This window comes from Salarias fasciatus, chromosome 11 (genome assembly GCF_902148845.1).
Source record: "Salarias fasciatus chromosome 11, fSalaFa1.1, whole genome shotgun sequence".
Lineage (NCBI taxonomy): Eukaryota > Metazoa > Chordata > Actinopteri > Blenniiformes > Blenniidae > Salarias > Salarias fasciatus.
Window position 1 is genome coordinate 22,711,219 of NC_043755.1, and position 8,079 is coordinate 22,719,297.

The 8,079-nt window shown below is 44.9% G+C and overlaps 1 long non-coding RNA gene across 1 annotated transcript; it reads right to left on the reverse strand.

Moving 5' to 3' along the window:
* Positions 1 to 355: 355 nt before the first annotated feature.
* Positions 356 to 7,751, reverse strand: LOC115396858 (uncharacterized). Its single transcript, XR_003932407.1, has 3 exons — positions 7,425 to 7,751; positions 1,654 to 1,987; positions 356 to 1,568 (listed from the first exon to the last, which is right to left on the reverse strand). It is a non-coding gene; the product is annotated as an uncharacterized LOC115396858 (long non-coding RNA).
* Between the last annotated feature and the right edge of the window lie 328 nt (positions 7,752 to 8,079).

An 8,079-nucleotide genomic window follows, 5' to 3' on the forward strand; every position in this document is an offset into this window, starting at 1 on the left:
CATCAGTCCCGTCTCGCTCCCTCTCACGGACATCGTCGTTTTGGCTCAAACTGTTCAGACGAACGCACTTTAACGACATTACTGTCTATTGACACAATCATTCCAGTCAGTGTATTTCTGTTTCTACATGTTTTAAATACTGTTGTCCTCTCGACGTTCCAACAGGAAAAATGTCTCTGAAATGTGATAAAATCCAGATGTTTTGGGAACTTTTCTGTATTTTGTGTCGTGCTCGTCGTTTACTTGTGTTTCAGTCTTCTGGTGAATATAACACACACACTTAAAAGAAACATGCAAACTGGGATAAAAACAATGGAAGTAGAAGAAGAGAAACTAATTTGAATGAATAATTTACTGTTATGTTTTTATTGGATTACACACAATTATTACTCTGCATACTGAGAGACTTACAAACAAACCGGGCTTATCTCACTAATTTCACAACAATGCATTTTTTTATATTGCTTCTGTTTTTTTAACCACTTTAATGCACTTGCCACTGTTTTGTTTCTTCTTTTAACCATGTGTTGCCATAAAAAGGAAAGTTTTCCAGACTAAATTTCACCGCAAGGTCACATGCATTGACAATGAAGGCCTAAATCTGTCTAAATCTAAGTTATCAAGAGTTCAGGTCCATGAATTCAACTTAAATCAAAACAGTCAGCGTGTGTGTCTTATTAATCCTATACAATACAAAAAAGAATAAAAAAAATTCGTGCTGTTAGTCAATTAAAATGTTTGAATTTAATTAATCGCAGATCTGACTGTAGTTAATCACGTAATATGTGAACTTGTAAGCCGCATGTATTTTAACTGTCAGCAGCTTCACAAATGTGGGATTTGAACCATTCGGCATTTAAAAGTTGAGATGCTGAAAGGAAGAACTGTCTGCCTATTATGACCAAAAACAATCAAATCATTAAATTTACTGAAATGACTTCATTAAAATGAAACAAAAGTACAACACCAACACAGCACAGCACACTCGTGCACGATGCTGCTTCACAAATCGCTCACATATCACTTCCCTGTTCGGCGGAGAACCATCCATGGACTTTTTAAGGAGGAGTTGGTCGTTTTGCACCGCACCACCACTATCTCCTGTGTAGCAGATTAGCATTAGCCACCGGAAATGGCAGATGGTCCACCTCTCAAAATGATGCATTGCTAAAAAAAAAAATCATAACGCGTTCTACTGGAAACATGAGCGCAATTTGTTAGCACATTACTTTTTATCAGCACTAAAATAAAAAAAAAAACAATTTTGAAGTACTTGAGTTTTCAACCATCCATCTGATTGTGAGTCTTGGTCTCCAGAAGAACGTGAGTTTCAGTCAAGGTGGAAAGAAAAGGTGGAACCTGGATCCTTCAGAGGGGCGGTGGGGATCAGATTACACGCTGAGGCTTCACCTGCTGTGGAAGTTCAACCTTCACTAAGGAAAACTGGACAAAGAGGTCAGCACAGGAGGGAATCGAACCAGGGTTTGTGTCCTCACTCCACCACTCCTGACTCCTACCTTCATTAAAACGATCCGCTGCTGGTCGCTCTCTGTCTCCGTCTTTTCATTCTGCAGCAGAACAGCAGAAAAAGCCTTTTTCTAAGAGCAGCATGAACTGAATACTGAATTCCAGAGTATCTTAACTTGGCGTTACCAGGCCGTCAGCGGACCGCTCTGCGTTCTGCAGGGCTCTCCTCACCGTTCACCTCTGGATTCAGCTGCTGCAATAGCGACTGGCTGAAACCGCCAATAATGAGACCCGCAATTAGCAGCGGCCAATCAATGGGGTAATTGCAGAGCGAGACTGATGGACTGTGAGGGGAGAGGAGGGGTTTGTTTCCAGCGCCGTATCGATTTCCCTCCAACCAATTATTTGGTTTCCAGCACTTTGGAGCGTTGTTCCCCAGCCATCTGCTTCGGCGGTGCAGCGGAGGGGAGGGAGGCGCCGTGCAGGTTGTCTGCTGCACCGGGAGTCCAAATGAGGAGCTCTGTTCGTAAACACACCGACAAATAAGACAAATGAAAAAACAAATAAGCCCTGGAGCAACAGAAAGTGTTGTAAATGAATGTGTGTATTATTTAGATTTTGGTGGAGCGGAGGATGCGAGAACGCCGCGGCACGAGACCAGCTACCTGAGCTAATGTTTTAATTCATCTCACTAAACCAGAACCAAGAAAGAAAGGCTCAGTGCGACGCAGGAGGACAAAAAAACTGTTTCAATATTTGGTTAACGTCTCATTCTTTTCATGAACCAACAGATCTGCAACCAGCAGGAGCTGGATTTTTTTCATTCATTTCCAAAGTACAGAAACGCCTCATCTGGGTTTCCATGAGAAACACTCACTCCCTCAACTTTTCTATTGTCTCTAACTGAATGAAAACTCCAGTTATAATTCTCAACAGGAGACTTTTGAATGAAGACAAATCTTTTAAAGCTATTTACATGTTATTGTGCCAAGTTTAGAGGGATTAGGAAAAAAAACTTGGACGAGTCTGTTGTTTTGTATCACTTGGTTGACTACTAACCTGATAAACTCTGCATTTTACATAAGATATATGGTTATCATCATGAAAAATACAGAAGAAATGATGGTGAAATGAAGTATTTGTATACATGTATGAGCAATGAATGTCCTTCCAATAATTTCAATAAGTTTTATCCACAGTTAGTGAGGCTGTCAGTACCTCTGCCTGACTGTAGGGGGCAGTGCTCAGCAAACAGGGTCATACTTGTTCAGCATGAGGCAAAGGATCCGTTAACATGACAATGATTCAGTGAAACCACATCGTTGTGTTTTCGTTTCAGAAAAGCTTCACGTGTTGAAAACGACGTCAATTTCCACGGAACCAGCAGAAACGCTGAAAGCAATGCAGTTAGCATGCCAGGCCAGTAGGTGGTGCTGTTAGTTTTAATGATGAAAACACGCACATGCATTTGGAGAACATAACCATTAAGAATAGGAGAACTCAGACAGTCATATGGTTATCACAGCGACTGTCCACAGACTCTTCCAGACCTAAACCAACAGTTTCTGATCCCACCGACACTGCGGCGCAACGATCTCTGATCTCCTCTATAGAATCCAGACTATTCATTTGCATGTCCAGCAGCGAGCGAGCAGTATCTAGTAGCTTTCAGTAGGTTTTTGTTCACATCGGGCTCATTTCTCTGCTTTTCCTCTGGATCCGTCTCCTGTCCATCCTGTCATGGCAGGACTTGTTCAAACAGGAGAGTCTCTATAATAAATTTCTCCCACATCACACATGAAAAATTCATTTTTCCAGGCAGGTTGAAGTCTGCAGCCTCAGACACTGCCGATGAAGTTCCCCCCTGCTCATTATCCTCCCTTTGCTGAGGTGAACACACAGACACACACGGGCCTGGTATTGATTTGGAGAGCTATTTCCAAGATGTCTTTTTCCATTCATGCGCCAGTAATGTGCAAAAGGCCAGTCTCTCCCCCAAGTGAAGCCATTAATGCATGCAACCTGTCCAACCAAGCATAATAATAGAGCCACTTGAGATCAGCACTACAGCGGCGTTTCTCCCTCTCCTCCTGCTTTCTCTGCTACTTCCTCCGCAGACCACAATCACAGAAAAATTATTTTGTGCTTTTCACAGAAAAGCTAAATGGATCTCTAATTATAATGACCTTCTCTGAAAAGGTTGAGCCGTAATTGGAAAACAGCCCTGGAGTGCAGGCCATCTTCTGTAGGAGTGGGTGAGAAGGAGAGGGGGGAGGGGGGAGGGTGGAGAGAGAGAGAGAGAGATGGAGAGAGAGAGAGATGAGGGATTTTTTAATGGCGCATCAATTCTGACCTCAAAATGGCAAAAACAATGGAAAATACAGGAACTGCTTTCTCTCCTTTGAATCCATCTCTCCATTCCCTCTTTCAGGGTAAAAACAATTTATTCATTCAGATTGACCCGGCGCAGACTGAATGAATGATTGATTTGAACAATAAATATTTCAAGGAGACTTTCTGTATTTGTGCTGCTGTGCTTTCAGAAATAATGAAGCACGTTGCTCAATTTTTAAAAATACAAATGCCACAAAAGAAAACTATGCAAAGGATGTAGGTGAGCAGAAAACAGGAGGCGCTTATCGTCACAAAACTTACACAGAATTTCTGCATTTGTTCATCGTTTGAAGAATAATTTGAATCATTTTGTAGAAATGTGCAATAACAATATCTTCCTCAGGCTCCGTTTTTGCGACAGAATATCAAGTGAAAACACATCCTATATTATTTTCACAAATGTAACATAAGTCCATCAGCAAGGAAACTGCAGTAACACTGAAAATACAAACACTGAAGGTTTTCATGTTGGGCCACTAGTGGGCGCTGCTACACACACATTACACACAGATAACAATACGCTATAAACATTAACATCGTATGGAAAGACGAAGAAATTCGGATTCCTATTCATTCCCTGAATACTGATAAAATATCAACACACTCTCATTGTGACATTGTGGGAATTCTGCTGTCGTTTCCACATAAATCTACTTCAGAGTAAGTCTGCATTTTCTATAGCGGCAGCGAGAGAAACTTAACTGGGATGATCTCTGAGGAATGAGACGGAAAAGGGGAAAGGATGGTAATTGCTGCAGAAAATTAAAAAGTCTTTTCAGATAAGTTTTTTTTCTCTCCCGAACTCATTTTCCCTCCCATATCGTATTTACATATTTTATTTCTGCCGTCAAATTAACATAGGGTGACTGTATCCGCTCTTTTCATTACCAAACTAATAGATTTTAATCTATTGTTCTTTGCATTCATTTTCCTTCGACTCATCAGAACGTGACGCACATGCACCCACACCCCACACATACACACACACACACACACACACACACACACACACACTGTGCTGTCTGTCTGCAGTAAATGTTGCCCATCCTCTCTCTCTCTCTCTCTCTCTCTTCTCCTCTTTCAAGAGCCGTCACAATGGAGCTGCTAGCAAGAAGAGAAAACTGCTTCCTCAAGCACACGCTCTCCTTTCCTTTATTGTCTTCAACAAAGCCAGTTTATTAATCCAAAGGAGGACGAGAAAGAGAAGAGAAGTGAGCAAGAAAAAAAAGGAGGGGGGGAGGAGATGAGAAGACGAGGAGGAGGAGGAAGAACAGAAAGGCAAGTCAAAGCAGTTTTGAGTTTCATCTCATTTTTCTTTAGGAACTGAGGGCTGGAAAAAAAAAAGAAATCAATTATGGAGCACACCTGAATATTATTTCGAGCACCCAGCCACCCACTCGCTGCCCGTCCCCTAGAAAACCAAATTACTCAGCAAACTTATCGCTTGCTGTAGCAGGTCTGGTATTAAAGAAAACAATCAAGCGGGCCTGGATTAATCTCTGACAGGCGCCTTATCTTTAACTTGCACCTTTGTTATTTTCTGATGAGCTGCTCTTTTTTCCCGCCACATTGTACCATACCTCACTGCCCCCTTTCATTTTCTCTATGGGCCACGGCAGAGGACCTTTCAGTTTATTAAAAAACCCTTTATTTGTGAAGAACAAAGAGGAGGCGAAGGCAAACAATAAGGTCAGGCAATCTCCTTTCTGCCAGCAGTCGCTCACCTGTTATTTGGAGTGTTATCAGCGCTGGGGAGGGATTCGCTGTAGGTGAGGGAGACGGACAGGACGGCAGGCGCTGCCGCCGCCGCCGCCGCCGAGCGAGGGGTAAAGGAGGAAAAAATAAAACGCTGATTGACACGTATCAGCCTCCAGCCAGAGGACCTTTTGGCTGCTCTTCATATCAAAGAGAAGAGGCCTTTGGCTGCTGGATTGTTGTACAGCAGGCAGAGCTTCAGAGGGCAGCGCTCCACACACGTTTAACATAAACACCAGGGCGGAGCATTACAGGGGAAACACACACTTCAGCTGCCTGGAAAACGGCCGTGGCCGCGTCTGGACGAGCGGGACGGAGCGGAGACGCCGAGCAGATTGTTGGTGGTTACTTCCCAGCGACCCTCTCGTCTCCCGCTGCTTGTCCTTGACAGGCCGAGAACAGAAACACCTGCCACAGCTGGACGAGCCGCACATCTGAAACGCCGACTGACAGCTATGGATTTTCACTGATCCAGAGCGGCAGGCGGACGGAAGAACCATGGAAACGTCATTAAAAGAAAGTGGTGCTGCAGGAATTTGTATTTTGTTTGAAAGACCAGTCTTTTTTTTTTTTTTTTTTTCATTTCAAGCAATGAATTTTCTGTTTCCTTGAAATTATCCAATAATTTCATTGGACTTTGGCCTCAGCCTTGTGTAACAGAGTGCTGCGTCTCAGTGGAAAGAAGGCGAGAGCCTCTTCGCCTTCAGCACTTCCCATTCCCGCCTCCATTCCATTAAATTCCTCCCATCCCAATCTGAAGCAGCATCGCCACTGACAAGTGTTGTTGTTCACCTCTTCCTTCTTATCTCCCTCCTTCCTCAGAGCTCCTCTCCTATTTTGTCCTCTCTCTCGCTCTCCTCCTAAACTGCATGATGCCGGGAAGAAACATGCGAACACAGAAAAACGTGTCACTTCATCACATTATGCAGACGACATGCCGTTTTATACAAATGAAGTTATTAAAACTACATGCAAAATTTTATATAAATGTGGAATGAATTTTAATTAGAATTCACCTTTTACCTCTTAAGCAGACTCAACGTGTTTTACACACTCTGTCATGTTTATGTGTTCATCACACCATGAGGCAGAATGTCAGTGAAGCATAAAATAAGAGATGAAAAAAGATCATGCACGTCTCCTAGCACTCTAAACCTACAGCAGCTTCACTAGAAAATGGTCCGGAGTGTCCTGTAAGCTTTTTTAAATAGAGAATTGTTTGTCTAACCTTGCAGGTAGAGGTAGAGGTTCTATTGGAGGATTAGGCTGGTTCAATGAGAGGAGCTTGATCCATCCATCAACCTGAGGAATGGAAGACGGCCTGCTCGAACTACAGTGCCAAATCTAATATGCTCAAAGAAGAACGATATCCAGCACCTTACAAGTCTTTTTCTAGAATTTTAATATCCTCATAGAGGATACAGTGTATGGAATCTCCTATCTGCTGCACTGCAGACAGTGGGCCGTATTGAGTGCTTCCTATGCTGGGCATACACTTTTGAGCCTGAGCCGGAGCCCCCTCCTGGAGCCTGCTCTACACCCGAGACCTGCTAGCCTGAGCCGGAGCCCCCTCCTGGAGCCTGCTCTACACCCGAGACCTGCTAGCCTGAGCCGGAGCCCCCTCCTGGAGCCTGCTCTACACCCGAGACCTGCTAGCCTGAGCCGGAGCCCCCTCCTGGAGCCTGCTCTACACCCGAGACCTGCTAGCCTGAGCCGGAGCCCCCTCCTGGAGCCTGCAGAGTCTGGCCCACCGTTGGCCCACCTCTGGGACAAGCACGCGGTCTCTCTGGCAACACCATCTGGCCTACCTTGTCTCCATGGGTCTCCCTCCTCGGTGTTTATCCGTCACACCTCTGGCACTGAACGTGTTGCTGCTGTCCGCTGCAGTTTCCAATCTCTGGGTGCCTGGTCCATGGTTCCCAGGAGGCAGTAGCAACGTGAAGCTAACCCCACCGTCCACCATGCTCCGTCATCTGCCGGGTCCGTTTCGGGAGCTCGGTGCCCACGCGGCAACCGTGGAACCTCCGGGAACTTTCGGCCGGCCCCGATGCCTCCATAGAGGAGCCGTGCGGAGATATTGGTACTCTGGACCGCGGGCAGAGGGTTTCATCCCCAGCGTGTGGACACCTGCTCGCACCGGCGCTCACCCACTGCGTCATCCGACGCGTCATCAGAGCGCGGCTTCCTCGGGGCTTAATAACTACAGCCCTGTAGTCCTGGGACAGCGCCGCGGCAGGCTGCACGGAAAACGCGGGGTGGACTTCAGCTCTCTGCGCTCACTGGTAAAGTGTATTCCATCAAAACCACAAATCAAAATAGAACTTTTTAACTGTCAGTCATTAACAAATAAGGCGTCTCTGATCAACAGTCACATCCTAGAAAAGAATATTGGACTCATGTGCCTCACCGAGACGTGGCAGAAAACTGGTGATTACCTCATACTAAATGAAGCATGCCCCCCTG